This window comes from Hesperophylax consimilis, chromosome 17 (assembly GCF_061612785.1).
Source record: "Hesperophylax consimilis isolate HC1 chromosome 17, BYU_Hcon_1.0, whole genome shotgun sequence".
NCBI classification, from domain to species: Eukaryota; Metazoa; Arthropoda; class Insecta; order Trichoptera; family Limnephilidae; genus Hesperophylax; species Hesperophylax consimilis.
The window spans coordinates 9,409,646-9,426,211 of record NC_142852.1 but is presented as its reverse complement, the minus strand read 5'-3'; the positions used below and the strand labels follow the sequence as shown (position 1 = coordinate 9,426,211).

The following is a 16,566-nucleotide window of genomic DNA, read 5'->3' as shown; positions in this document are numbered from 1 at the left end:
TCCTGTATAATACAGATATTCTCCTATGTACACTGCATCATGTATCACTTCTATGTAAAAACCTTTTTAGGCGTATATATAAATAAATAAATAAAGAAGATAAAACTTACATATATTCACAAACAACACTTGTTGATCAATATTTAACACTGCAGTTCCTTATTGACATTGCTTGTCTCCGGACTTTTGTAATAAATAATCTAATTACATTCATATTTGTATTACAGAAAACCAAATACAAACCCAGACTGTGAAAATATCTCCCAATGCCATTAACCAACTGATTCGACACTCTAACGCCACTGAAGAGCTGGTGTTCCTAGTTGAAGATCTGCCAGCTTTAGGGTACAGATCCTTCTATGTAAACTCCTCAGCAGGAAACCAGGGCGAGCTGGAACCTGATAATGAATTCATGGGAGACCAGGGTATGCTGGGTAATTCCATTGGAAATGATGTGAGTGTTTTCAATTTTTTAATATCAAATCTCATTCCCCTTTGGGAAACCGTGAGTTTTTTTATAAATCTGAATGGAGACAGTGGGATGACGGCATTCCCGTTTTGGGCTGAAATAAGTGAGGTCTGGAAAATTTAGATTTGATGAGTGATTCCGGTTCCACATATATTTATTTATTTCTATACATACATTACAGTGTCTACCAAATATTTACATTTGTATATAATACATAAATTTAGAACTGTTGTTAATACGGTGTTTTATGCTGGGTGTGAGGTAGGTTTGTGGTGGATAATGTTATATGTTTCGTGAACACCTCACTGGGAGAACCTGTGCTGAGGTGTTAACGTGGTTATGTTTAAATGGTATATGTATTTATGTGTATTGGTTAAATTTTCTTATATAAGTGTAAGTTGGGATTTTAAAAAGATAAGGAATTGTCCGTAACCTTAAAATAAACTACTTTTTCGTTAAATAGATGCAATTCCGGTTCCACTTGAAGATAAGGAATTGTCTTTAACCTTAAATTAATCTACTTTTTCGTTAAATAGATGCGATTCCGGTTCCACATGAAGATAAGGAATTGTCTTTAACCTTAAAATAAACGTCTTTTTTCACTAACTCTGACCAGTTCTCTCGGATGACAATGAAAAGTTGTGGACACTTCTTTATCCTTATGTAGAGCCGGAATCGCCCCTAAGTCATTATTTTTGTTGTTAGTAGAAACTGGCGAGTCCCTAAAGTAGGTAATTTCCAGGTGAAGGAGAAATCCTTATCCTTAAATAGAACCGGAATCGCCCCTAAAGTCGGTAATTTTAAGGTTAATGACAATTCCATATCCTTAAATGGAACCGGAATCGCCCCTAAAGTCGGTAATTTTAAGGTTGATGACAATTCCATATCCTTAAATGGAACCGGAATCGCCCCTAAAGTCGGTATTTTAAGGTTAACGACAATTTCTTATCCTTAAATGGAACGCGAGCCGAGCCACAAATTAGGGAAAAGAAGTGGCGTTTCGCGCCATTTGAGGCTGTTCGTTATTTTCCTGGTTCAGCTCAGCAGATCAAACGGTTAACCGGGTTAACCCTTTGGACCTAGACAAAATAATATTACGCCATCAAATATTCCCATGTGACATTCAATTTCCAAAAGATGCGCTATTTTTGAAGATATTCCGAAATGAAAACGGTTTTTCAAAACATTGGAGGGGACCCATCCTTTCCCAATTTCTGTGTGAGGAAACTGATTATTTAACCTCCTTAGCCGCACACGTCAGGACTCTCAGATTTTTTTTGTAAAAGAAGCTAGATTTTTTTTAAACGATTCTATACCCTCCAATGTCTCTGCGTGCATGATTGTTAGTACGAAATAATGTATGCATACTTTCATTAATAGTAACTCAAAATAAGGACACGTCAAGAAATGTGTTCGCCTGATGGTTTGGCATCTAAAGTAAAGTAATAAAGAAAGACAACAATATTTACAGGTGTAAGTACGATAAAAACATAAAAAAATACACAAGCCGAGTATCGAAGGCAGTTTACCCCACTATCACGAGGTAGTCCCGGCAAGAATGAGCGTGGCAAGCGGCCTGGCCACAACGAGCGCAAGCACCAGCGTCTTTTAGCTGGTTTCCCGAGAGTACCTTCGAAGAAATGTTTATAGGGGGGAGATACTCCCAAAATGGAATGAAGTGAGCCTCAGATCAACGGAGGCAGGACGGAAGAGGACCAGGCTAGAGCAAACATTCCCCCGACTCGCTTATGATGCCGAGGGAGGTAACCGTGGTTCGTGGGATGGCCGCACCGATTACTGTCGCCTGACTGGATGCAGGAACAGGGTCTATCCGCCCCCATGATGGGGAAATTAACAAAACAGTACGACGAAGTTCATTACGACAACCTAATCATAAACCAAGTTGTTAGTAACATAGTAAAAAGGCAAATAACAAACGTAGAAAATAAGTTATGATCATCAACAAATCAATCATAATAGAGAAAAATAAGGGAAAAAAGACTTACTTAGAAGTGGAGAGCTAAAAACAGAGAAAGAAACATTATTATAATTATCAAAGTTTCTGTTTCTCAAAGCAGATGAAAAACTCTTCCAGATTATTGATATTTCAGATGGACATACGCAACTAAAATATTAAATTTGTTTAATATTAAAACTTCTGATATATCATCAAATTAAAACAACCAAAATTTTCGGATACCGCGTTTAAAGAAGCGTTCCGGCTTATGGCTATTGTTTTATACAAATCTACAGTTTTATTCCGAGATTGATAAAATTTTGCACACCTGACCTTAAAAACAATCCACATTTCCTAACCCGTTCAAGCAGAATTTTCGACTGAAAAAATACCTTCATTTAAGGGGGTGCGAACTACAGCTAGTAATGAGTCAAAAAAATAACTGATTATTCGTTTTTCAGAAACTCAGGTTGTCTGTGGATCCACACACCGGTTTCGTAAGTAAACTATACATCGTCGAGAAGAACCTTACGATTGCTCTAAAACAGGATCTACTTTACTACCTTGCTGCACCCGACTACCCCCGGTAAAAAACTACCTACTTTACATAAATATTTAAAAACCACGATTGTGTTTCACAGAAAATGAAATGTTACATTGTCATCAATTACGATTGTCGGCAATTGTAACATTGTCGTCAAATATAACATTGTCACCATATGTAGCATTGTCACTAAATGCTACAATGTTATCAAACGTAACATTGTCAACAAATGTTACATTGTAGTGAAATGTAACACTATCGTAAAAATTAACACTATCGTCAAATGTACGATGTCAAATGTAACATTGCCGGAAAATGTTAAACTGTCGTCAATTGTAATATTGTAGTCAAATGAGCTTTGTCATCAAATGTAGCATTATCTCATTAAAATACACTGTCATGAAATGTAACACTGTCAACACATTTAACATTATTATCAAATGTTACATTGTCATCAAAAGTAAAACTGTCATCAAACGTAAAATTGCATAAAATGTAAAATTATCGTCCAATTTAACATTATCATCAAAGGTAAGATTGTATTCAAACGATAAATTGCCGTCAAATGTTAAAATTAAAACCTTGTCCTCAAATATAACATTAACAGTATGATCAAATGACCGAGAACGAGGGATTATTATACGAATATATTAATAATGACAAGTTGAACGATGATTTCATTTGTTTATTTTTGATTTCAGACCATCTGGGGCATACATATTTAGGCCAAGCTCAACAACTGCCATTTCCATTTCTAACAAGTCAGAGAACACATTCTCAAAGGTATATTTCGTCACTGGTAATTCTATTTTCTCAGCAAAAAATTGCAAACGGTGAGCTCGGGCATGATGAAATTTTTTCTGCCTGAGTGTTTGGAGGGCGATGCAATTTTATTGTTTTGCTTTTTCATGGAACTTTATTTTTTAATTAAATTTTATTTTTAAGACGTCATTTACAAGGTATTAATAAAAACATAATTCAGTGTGTTCTCATTCAATTTGTTTAGGGGAAATTGGTTGAGGAGCTAAACCAGAGGTTCTCAGACTGGGCTTCTCAAACCATCAGGATCTACAAGGACAGCGATCACGTGGAGTTCCAGTGGGTGGTGGGGCCCATCCCCGTAGAGTGAGTAACTTCCAATCTAGTCAACTCGTCATCCAGTCGTCTAATCATCTAACCATCGAGTTTTCCAGTCGTCCCGTTGTCTAGTCATCTAATCATCAATTCATACGGTTATCTATTCATGTAGTCATCAAGTCTTCCAGTAGTCCAGTCGTCATGTTATCTAGTCATCTAGCCATTTATTCATCCATTCATCCAGTTGTGTGATTCTAGTCATCGAGTTAGCTAGTCGTACAGTCGTCAAATCATATAGTCATTTGGCCATCTTTTTATCCAGTCATCCAGTCATCTAGTCATCTAAGATCCTTACTTATAACTGTCGGTCTACTTTTAAACTTCCTCTGCCAGTGACATACCGCACTGCCATACATCAGGGTTTGTATCAGCACTCCATCATGGACTGCTAGCTTCGATTCTTCTGACAGATTTTTATTTGTTTTCATTCCTTTGTCTTTCCACAATGATTTTACTTTGTTTAAAAGATAATATTGTTAATGATCTAATATGGACTGTTTGGTGTTTTTGCAGTGACCATATAGGCAAAGAAGTTATCTCTCGATTCTCCACAGATATCGAAACAGCTGCAACTTTCTATACTGACTCAAACGGGCGGCAGTTATTGAAGAGAGTCAGAAATAAAAGGCCAACGTGGAATGTGACGATCGAACGAGAACCCGTAGCTGGTAAGTCATCTACCACCTTTATAGGTCACGTCCAGACTAAACTGCACAACGCACGGCGCCGCTCCCAACTTGCAAATAAATGAGTTTAGGGCAAAATAAATAGCATGGAATCAGTTTAGCTATTCGGGTAATCCAAAGATAGTCATTAAAGAAATAGACGATAGGTCCAGGCGGCTAAAAAGTTGCGACGAATACTACCTTAGGTAGTACTGACCTTGAGATTGACACACTGGATTTTGAGGTGTCAAATGATCAAGTCAACGCCGTGCCATAATAGAGCCACAAATTTGAAAATGGCGCCGATTCTTGTTGATACTAGATATTACTGCTGATTTGCACTTTGTTTTACCGCAAAGATAAAAATAAAAAGATTAATTATACTAGTATAATCTGTGAAGTTTAGTTGCACTGATTTCGTAATTTGGCGGTTACAAGCTACTCTACTCTAGACAGGCTTATTTCTTATTATTTGTTATTTCTTGGCTTTGACTGATGTTTGCAGAGTAATTAAAAGACTTCATCACACAGGAGGGTATTTTGAAACTTTTTTAAGGAACACAACCTTACGCTTAACAGTTTAGTACTACAAACTTGAATGTATTACAATTGACGTACTTTTTACTTAATAATAATAATAATATTTGGATGATTTATATAGCGCCGTTTATGTGCAAAATCACCTCAAAGGCGCTGTACAAACGCATATTACACTACAATGATCTACTAACTATACATGGAGAAACTATACAGTACCATACTTACCTGGTAGGTCACTTGAGATTAACACTTAATTAACATTAACTTATTGTTTATTAACGAAATTTAGATACAGGATTTTGTACATAGTTAGAAAATTTGATAAAGTTGGAATTTTTATCAGGAAAGGTATATTTAATTTAAGTGCATGACAGCTTAAAAAGGTATGTTTTTGATTATTTTACAATCAATAATTATTCGCCTGAAACACTCATCCACATTGAAAAATCTCCTGATAAAAGATACATGACGCCAACGGGACTCGAACCCGTGTTCCTTCGATTTCCGGTCGACAGCTCTGACCACTGAGCTATGGCGGCTTATCTCTTACCCGCGAAATTATTCAATATATACTAGTGTTTCATTCAACAATTACTGCTTGTTTCATTTTTCACCTGAAAACAACCAACTTTATTTTATATGAGAAAGGCATTGTAAGTGCTAACTCTCTCACTAGATGGCGTCGAGACAAATTGTCTACATTTTTAGGTGAAATACTTGAACTTGTCAAATATTAATTATTATTTTTTGGTAAACTAATGTTTTAAAGACAAGATTTTTTATGCATAGCACAAAGGGTGACAATTATTTTACAAGCAATAATTATTCGCCTGAAACACTCATCCACATTGAAAAATCTCTTGATAAAAGATACATGACGCCAACGGGACTCGAACCCGTTATGTTTTTAGTTTAGACCTGAATTCTGTTGGACTTGTTATAGATTTTAGTTCTGGAAGGAGTTTATTCCAAGTCTTCGGCCCAGATACTCCGAAAGCGCGATCACCAAACTTAGTATTTGTCTTGCGCTTAGGTTCCATCAGTCTGCCTACAGCTGATGATGTTGCTGATCTCAAGAGTCGACTGCCTCAGACCAGTGTTTTCTGGGACGCATAGTTCAGAGATGTAGTGTGGGGCCATTTCATTGATGGATTGCCACTTTGAGATTTCTACAGCGCGTCTATAAATATATTGTAACGTCATTGACAATACCATTATAGGAAACTTAGTGACACTGTTATCCACAATTGATTTAAGGCTTCTAGGTGTCCGCACAACACCAGAACTGAGCATTGCCTCATTACAGCCCCAACGTGCGACAAGTTGTCAACAACAGAATCCCTGACCATTGGACTGGTTGGAATTATCCTATTTTGCGGCCACCTAAAACCCTGATGTAACTGCTATAGACTTTTTTATCTTATGGACATCACCTTGGAGGCCTCACTAAGAACGGCGGCTTTTATCTACTGACAGTCGGAATCATATGGTGACCGAGTTCGCAAAATAGACGACGGATTTAGTCTGCATGACATTGATAAAGGGTTTTATCGATCAACCGTACTAGATATCCAGGAGGGAGGTCGACTATAGCTTAGAGGTCTGCCGTGCAACAGGAGGAATACACATCGAAATTGAAATTTAATTCTGGAATACCTTTTATGGACACTATTTATTTCATTTTACAATCTTTTTTGGTGACTTTCTATTGAAACAAATGATTTCTTTTGTTAATTTGCAGGAAACTACTACCCAGTGACATCTGTGATTGCAATTCACGACTCCAAGACAGATCTGGACCTCTCTGTGCTCACTGATAGGTCACAGGGAGGATCATCCCTCAAGGATGGAGAGATAGAACTTATGGTCAGCATTTTGCTTGCATTTGAAACAATTTAATTCAGTCAATCGCAGTCAGTCTCAATTAATCTTAATTAATATAAACCAGTCTGATTCAGTCTCGATCAGTCCCATTCAGTCTCGCTCAATCTTATTCAGTATCAGTCAGTCTCGGTCAATCTCTGTCCATCTCATTTACTCTCGTTCAGTCTTATTATGTGTCAATCAGTCTAAATAATCTAAATTAGTTATCAATCAATTTCAATCAGTTTCTTTCCTTCGATTAGTTTCCATAAGTTTCAATCAGTTTCGTTCTGTTTCCTCCCTTCAATTAGTTTCAATCGATTTTAATCGTATTCAATCATTAAGATTTACTTTAAATCAGTTTCCCATCAATTTCACGACGATTGGTCTAATGATGATATGTTTGCAGGTCCACAGGCGACTTCTTCGTGATGATGGTTTCGGAGTAGATGAAGCATTAAACGAGATGGACGGAGGAAAGGGCCTGGTGGCACTAGGAACACACTATCTTCACATCGGAGGCATCCAAGATAAAGGTATAACACGACCGTTTTAAAGTAGATTAGTATTACGATTTCTATTATTGGCCTCCAACACTAGTCTAAATAGCATGAACGTCTCAAAGTTGTCAACAACATAAAGGTTTTTGTATCAATATTGTCAGTGATTAGTCGAGGTAGCATGAACGCCAGAAATTTGTCAAAAAGTTAAAAGTTTTAATCAATATTATCGGTGATTAGTCGACACTTGCTATCACGGCCGGAAATCGTATATATTTGACAGTTGACATCAACATAAATCAAGATGTGTGATTTTTTACCAACATTATCGATGATTAGTCGACACTTGTCGTGACGCACGGCATCAGCGTACTGACCTTCAGTCAAATTTGTACTAGAAAGTCTAGAAAATTTATCTTTTAAATTAACTCTCATATACGTTTTACTAAAACCTCAGATTTATTTAATCAACTTTTCAAAACCGTTTTACGTACAATATTTAAAATGTTTAGGTACTCATTTTATTAATCTTAAATATAAATAATTTACCTCCATCGGTATCGGTCTGAAAAAGATATTATAGTCAAGAATTCATTGGAATTAATCAAAATGTGATCCTAGCGTTAATCCCCGTTATTAGTCTTGTGTCAATGATAATCTTGCAAGATATTGCATTCATTTTATTATACTGTTTATTCCTTAATAGATTTAAATTTATTTTATGCTAAGACATCTAATTGGGTGCATTATTTGTGAACACAAAATTTTTATTTGACAAATTTATGGCCAATTCTCCAGGTAGTCAGTACAAATAGTGATAAATTCACACACTACCGTTGCTTGTTTGCATTAAGACGTCTTTCGTTCATTACTGTTCAAAATTTAAATTTCTGCTCAGTTCACTTTTCAGAGCACCTCAAGATCTACACGACGACGCACGAATAACTAATGTTACTCTTTTCGTTGCGGAGTTATTACAAATTCTTTGGTCACACAGAGGAAATTTTTAGGCTCTTATCTGACCCCTGAGATTGATATAATTTTTAAATTTTATACACTCCACTTGGCGCCACAACCATTGGGCCAAGAGATAAATTTAAATATAAACGACAGCAAAAGTGTTTCATTGATAACTTTTAGTATGGGGCCTTTTTTAATCGTTTTCACAGAATTCGATGTATATTTTTGTTCGCAGGCCTTGTTCACAGAAGGCAACTAATCTTGGCTAAACAACTGGAACCTGTGACCTTGTTCTCCCCCGCTGATAACTTCACCTTTGCTCAATGGCAGACAGCTAGAAACGAGGTACATTACCAATTTCTGGTTGTCTATGCGCTCAGTGTATAACATATTTATGTTTGTTGGCTACATAAACTTTATTTGTTTATTGAATAATTATTCGATTATATATATCTAACCCCGTTTTCATGAAGAAATTGCCCCACGACCGGTTTATAACTTGATTTATTTAACTTATCACTTATAGACTTATGACTAATAACCTGCAGCTAAGATTTATTACTGGTGATTTATAACTAAGCCTTATATCTAGCAACTAAGAACAGAGAATTATTAGTGACTTACACGTAAGACTTAAGCATAGCTAGTTAAGTGAATTAAACAAATACATATTTATGACCATATTGAAGATAGATGGTATTTTTGTACTGCTTTTACAGAAGCGAACTTTTTTGTATTTCGTCAAAAATTTTAAAGGTTTTTTTTATTTAGGAGAAAAAACAGATACAGATATCAATTGACAAGAATATACAAAATATCAATTAGAGAATTCACCTGCATCCAAACTATTTCTCACGAATTGACTTAAACAGCAGTTAAAAACATATACAAATATTTTGACTTATAAATAGGGGAAAAATATTTACATAAGAATATTATTTAAAAAAAAGAGACATGAAAGAAATGCGCAATATCCTTATAAGAATTTAAAAATTATTTTTGAAAAAATTTAGAGGGTAAAACCAAAATATTTATAAATAGATAAACAATGTTAAACAGAAATTTAAACAAAATATATTTGAACGAAGTATGTCTAAGTTGTTAACTTTGAACTTTGTAGGAAAACAGTCTTCATTTTTCCACTCAAAGTAGTGCGTGTATCAAAAAATAAGTCAGAATCCTTTAGGTTTTGATTCTGATTAAGTGATTCGCACATTCTTCTGATTGTTTCGTGAATTGTTTGTTTTTCTGAAATTAAAACAAAACCAATAATTGTAAATAACTATCTAGCTAATTAACCATCGCGCTGCTATTCTGCAGAGGTAGGCAGAGAAGAAAGAACACCACACAAATCTGTCTGGACTAACACTATTAACGACATTCATTCTTCCCCCTCGTTTTATTCCGGCTCTTGACATGGCCCGAATAAAAAATTTTTGCCAAGTCTTTCTCGAACGTTCCCGTTTTATTCTACCATTGTCTTTTGTCTGTTTCTGACTTTTTCCACCATTATCTTCCACGTCATAATATACTTCATTTTTTCTCTCTTTATTTCCTCAGTGTATTTATGTCTTTTTGTCCTTTTTCTAGTTCTCCGGCCTTAAAGCAGAATTGCCCGCAAACGTTCACCTCATGACTGTGGAACCTTGGAAGGAAAACACAATTCTATTACGTTTGGAACACTTCTTACAAAAGACCGATGATTCAGCAGACCTGTCCAAGCCCGTTAAGGTCAACATCGCTGAAATATTCAAGGACTTCGAAGTCCTAACGGTCAGCGAGACTACACTAGCGGGAAATGTCTTTCTCGAGCAGGACAACACATTGACCCAGGGATCTCAGAAGATTGAGGACAAAAAATTGACCTGGGATACTCAAGGGGTTAGTGACGTCAAAGTTACCTGGAATGAGAACAATTCTGTACCTCAAATAGATAAACCTAATTATAATTTCGTTTCTAGAACTAAAGAAAATGGAAAATTGGAAGATTTTGAAGTAACTTTGAACCCTATGCAGATTAAGACCTTTGTATTAACTGTTAAGTTAAACGAATAAAAAAACTGATTTCGCCAAATAATATAACGCCTTCTAACTCCTAGGCCTCAGAGAGGAAAAAAAAGATTATTTTTACAAAAAAGAATTCGGATATTAGAAATTTTTTCATCAATTTAAGCGAAAATCGAGCTTGCTTTTGACTCCTACTCCTTATACCGGTCAATCAAATTATACACAAAGACAAATCAATTTTTATTCAATTTTTTGTGAATATAGTTCAGTGACATTATACATATTTTTAAAAAGTGAAATTATGCAAATAGACAGGTCAACGCAATTACTCATAAAGACAGGTCAATGAAATTATACATGTATTTAAACAGGTTAATGAAATAATACACTTATTTTAGGTGTGTCAATAAATTTATACTTAAGGACAGGTAAATGAAATTATACATATAGACAGGTCAATTGAATTTTATATGAAGACAGATCAGTGACATTAAACATATTTTTAATCAGGTCAGTGAAATTATACAAATAGACATGTCAATGAAATTATACATAAAGGCAGGTCAATGAAATCATACATGTATTTAAAAAGGTTAAGGCGATGCCATACGTAGTAATGCAAAATCATGTGTTTTTGGTTTGAAAATTTGGTCGCCTACAAATGTTTCAGATGCTTTAATTAAATACTGCGAGTAGAATACATCTTGGCCTTTGAAATTATCGAGTATTTTTTAGATAAGTCTTTTTATAAGCCCAGAAAAAAATAATGTAAAGGCCTATGAAAACTGCTTTAAAGTTAAAAATCTCCTACTTACGAACCCATTTTCGGTTATGATTTTATTGTATAATGTGGCAAATTAAGTTGTTAATAAAATAATCTAAAAAAAATTTAATATTTATGCCTGAACATCCACAAAATAAAATAAAAGGCACTTTTTGGCCATGTTTTTTTCTTGCATAAATCAAAACAGGCGGATGGTGTTAAGCGGGAATTTAAACCATATCGCCATCTACGTAAGGGTTGTTATTGATCGCGGCTCAATTTAAAATATTACACGACGTAGTAAATCGCCTTAATAAAATAATGTACTTATTATAGGCATGTCAATAAATTTAAGCTTATACAATACAATTAAATATCTGCTCAGGCAAGAACTTTGACAGAAGTAAGCGAAAATTGATATTGTTCGGGCACACTAACACGCCCATTATACTTCTGTCGGTTGTCTCTTCAGTCTCAAGAATCAACTACACTACTAATGTTGACCTGTAATTAAATTGAATTTTTTAATTGTAATTTTTAAGCATTTTCATAAATAAAAATGTACTTATATTCAATTTATTTTATATTTTATACATTTCCTCAGAGTAAGGATGTCAGAAGGTACTCATTATGAGTGACTTCATTTGGAATACATTTCTTTAGGGTTCAGATGTCAATAAGTACTAATAAGGAGTGACTTCAATCGGGAACACATTTCCTCAGGGTTCAGATGTCAGTAAGTACTAATAATGAGTGACTTCATTCGGGAACACATTTCCTCAGAGTTCAGATGTCAGTAAGTACTTATAGTGAGTGACTTCATTCGGGAACACATTTCCTCAGGGTTCAGATGTCAGTAAGTACTAATAATGAGTGACTTCATTCGGGAACACATTTCCTCAGGGTTCAGATGTCAGTAAGTACTAAAAATGAGTGACTTCATTCGGGAATACATTTCCTCAGGGTTCAGATGTCAGTAAGTACTAATAATGAGTGACTTCATTCGGGAACACATTTCATCAGAGTTCAGATGTCAGTAAGTACTAATAATGAGTGACTTCATTCGGGAACACATTTCCTCAGGGTTCAGATGTCAGTAAGTACTAATAATGAGTGACTTCATTCGGGAACACATTTCCTCAGGGTTCAGATGTCAGTAGGTACTAATAATGAGTGACTTCATTCGGGAACACATTTCCTCAGGGTTCAGATGTCAGTAAGTACTAATAATGAGTGACATCATTCGGGAACACATTTCCTCAGGGTTCAGATGTCAGTAAGTACTAATAATGAATGAATTCATTCGGGAACACATTTACTCAGGGTTCAGAAGTCAGTAAGTACTAATAATGAGTGATATCATTAGGAAATACATTTCCTCAGGGTTCAAATGTCAGTAGGTACTAATAATGAGTGACTTCATTCGGGAACATATTTCCACAGGGTTCAGATGTCAGTGGGTACTAATAATGAGTGACTTCATTCGGGAACACATTTCCTCAGGGTTCAGATGTCAGTAAGTTCTAATAATGAGTGACTTCATTCGGGAACACATTTCCTCAGAGTTCAGATGTCAGTAAGTACTTATAGTGAGTGACTTCATTCGGGAACACATTTCCTCAGGGTTCAGATGTCAGTAAGTACTAATAATGAGTGACTTCATTCGGGAACACATTTCCTCAGGGTTCAGATGTCAGTAAGTACTAATAATGAGTGACTTCATTCGGGAACACATTTCCTCAGGGTTCAGATGTCAGTAAGTACTAATAATGAGTGACTTCATTCGGGAACACATTTCCTCAGAGTTCAGATGTCAGTAAGTACTAATAATGAGTGACTTCATTCGGGAACATATTTCCTCAGAGTTCAGATGTCAGTAAGTACTAATAATGAGTGACTTCATTCGGGAACACATTTCATCAGGGTTCAGATGTCAGTAAGTACTGATAATGAGTGACTTCATTCGGGAACACATTTCCTCAGAGTTCAGATGTCAATAAGTACTAATAATGAGTGACTTCATTCGGGAACACATTTCCTCAGAGTTCAGATGTCAGTAAGTACTAATAATGAGTGACTTCATTCGGGAACACATTTCCTCAGAGTTCAGATGTTAGTAAGTACCATTAATGAGTGACTTCATTCGGGAACATATTTCCTCAGGGTTCAGATGTCAGTGGGTACCATTAATGAGTGACTTCATTCGGGAACACATTTACTCAGGGTTCAGAAGTCAGTAAGTACTAATAATGAGTGATATCATTAGGAAATACATTTCCTCAGGGTTAAAATGTCAGTAGGTACTAATAATGAGTGACTTCATTCGGGAACATATTTCCTCAGGGTTCAGATGTAAGTGGGTACCATTAATGAGTGACTTCATTCGGGAACATATTTCCTCAGGGTTCAGATGTCAGTGGGTACTAATAATGAGTGACTTCATTCGGGAACACATTTCCTCAGGGTTCAGATGTCAGTAAGTACTAATAATGAGTGACTTCATTCGGGAACACATTTCCTCAGAGTTCAGATGTCAGTAAGTACTTATAGTGAGTGACTTCATTCGGGAACACATTTCCTCAGGGTTCAGATGTCAGTTAGTACTAATAATGAGTGACTTCATTCGGGAACACATTTCCTCAGGGTTCAGATGTCAGTAAAAACAAATAATGAGTGACTTCATTCGGGAACACATTTCCTCAGGGTTCAGATGTCAGTAAGTACTAATAATGAGTGACTTCATTCGAGAATACATTTCCTCAGGGTTCAGATGTCAGTAAGTACTAATAATGAGTGACTTCATTCGGGAACATATTTCCTCAGAGTTCAGATGTCAGTAAGTACTAATAATGAGTGACTTCATTCGGGAACACATTTCCTCAGGGTTCAGATGTCAGTAAGTACTAATAATGACTGACTTCATTCGGGAACACATTTCCTCAGAGTTCAGATGTTAGTAAGGACCATTAATGAGTGACTTCATTCGGGAACATATTTCCTCAGGGTTTAGATGTCAGTGGGTACCATTAATGAGTGACTTCATTCGGGAACATATTTCCTCAGGGTTCAGATGTCAGTGGGTACCATTAATGAGTGACTTCATTGGGGAACATATTTCCTCAGGGTTCAGATGTCAGTGGGTACCATTAATGAGTGACTTCATTCGGGAACATATTTCCTCAGGGTTCAGATGTCAGTGGGTACCATTAATGAGTGATTTCATTCGGGAATACATTTCCTCAGGGTTCAGATGTCAGTGGGTACTAATAATGAGTGACTTCATTCGGGAACACATTTCCTCAGAGTTCAAATGTCAGTAAGTACTAATAATGAGTCACTTCATTCGGGAACACATTTCCTCAGGGTTCAGATGTCAGTAAGTACTAATAATGAGTGACATCATTCTGGAACACATTTCTTCAGGGTTCAGATGTCAGTGGGTACCATTAATGAGTGACTTCATTCGGGAACATATTTCCTCAGGGTTCAGATGTCAATGGGTACCATTAATGAGTGATTTTATTCGGGAATACATTTCCTCAGGGTTCAGATGTGAGTGGGTACTAATAATGAGTGACTTCATTCGGGAACATATTTCCTCAGGGTTCAGATGTCAGTGGGTACCATTAATGAGTGATTTCATTCGGGAATACATTTCCTCAGGGTTCAGATGTCAGTAAGTACTAATAATGAGTGACTTCATTCGGGAATACATTTCCTCAGGGTTCAGATGTCAGTAAGTACTAATAATGAGTGACTTCATTCGGGAATACATTTCCTCAGGGTTCAGATGTCAGTAAGTACTAATAATGAGTGACTTCATTCGGGAACACATTTCCTCAGGGTAAGGATGTCAGTAAGTCTTAATAATGAGTGACTTCAATCGGGAACACATTTCCTCAGGGTTCAGATGTCAGTAAGTACTAAAAATGAGTGACTTCATTCGGGAATACATTTCCTCAGGGTTCAGATGTCAGTAAGTACTAATAATGAGTGACTTCATTCGGGAACACATTTCCTCAGGGTAAGGATGTCAGTAAGTCTTAATAATGAGTGAATTCAATCGGGAACACATTTCCTCAGGGTTCAGATGTCAGTAAGTACTAATAATGAGTGACTTCATTCGGGAATACATTTCCTCAGGGTTCAGATGTCAGTAAGTACTAATAATGAGTGACTTCATTCGGGAACACATTTCCTCAGGGTAAGGATGTCAGTAAGTCTTAATAATGAGTGACTTCATTCGGGAATACATTTCCTCAGGGTTCAGATGTCAGTAAGTACTAATAAAGAGTGACTTCATTCGGGAACACATTTCCTCAGGGTAAGGATGTCAGTAAGTCTTAATAATGAGTGACTTCAATCGGGAACACATTTCCTCAGGGTTCAGATGTCAGTAAGTACTAATAATTTGTGACTTCATTCGGGAATACATTTCTTCAGGGTTCAGATGTCAGTAAGTACTAATAATGAGTGACTTCATTCGGGAACACATTTCCTCAGGGTAAGGATGTCAGTAAGTCTTAATAATGAGTGACTTCAATCGGGAACACATTTCCTCAGGGTTCAGATGTCAGTAAGTACTAATAATGAGTGACTTCATTCGGGAATACATTTCCTCAGGGTTCAGATGTCAGTAAGTACTAATAATGAGTGACTTCATTCGGGAACACATTTCCTCAGGGTAAGGATGTCAGTAAGTCTTAATAATGAGTGACTTCAATCGGGAATACATTTCCTCAGGGTTCAGATGTCAGTAAGTACTAATAATGAGTGACTTCATTCGGGAAAACATTTCCTCAGGGTTCAGATGTCAGTAAGTACTAATAATGAGTGACTTCATTCGGGAACACATTTCCTCAGGGTAAGGATGTCAGTAAGTCTTAATAATGAGTGACTTCAATCGGGAACACATTTCCTCAGGGTTCAGATGTCAGTAAGTACTAATAATGAGTGATTTCATTCGGGAATACATTTCCTCAGGGTTCAGATGTCAGTAAGTACTAATAATGAGTGACTTCATTCGGGAATACATTTCCTCAGGGTTCAGATGTCAGTAAGTACTAATAATGAGTGACTTCATTCGGGAACACATTTCCTCAGGGTAAGGATGTCAGTAAGTCTTAATAATGAGTGACTTCAATCGGGAACACATTTCCTC

The 16,566-nt window shown here is 36.2% G+C and overlaps 1 pseudogene; it reads left to right on the top strand.

Moving 5' to 3' along the window:
• LOC149415941 (lysosomal alpha-mannosidase-like) overlaps window positions 1–16,566 on the top strand; it is an 86,008-nt pseudogene that overhangs the window by 25,220 nt on the left and 44,222 nt on the right.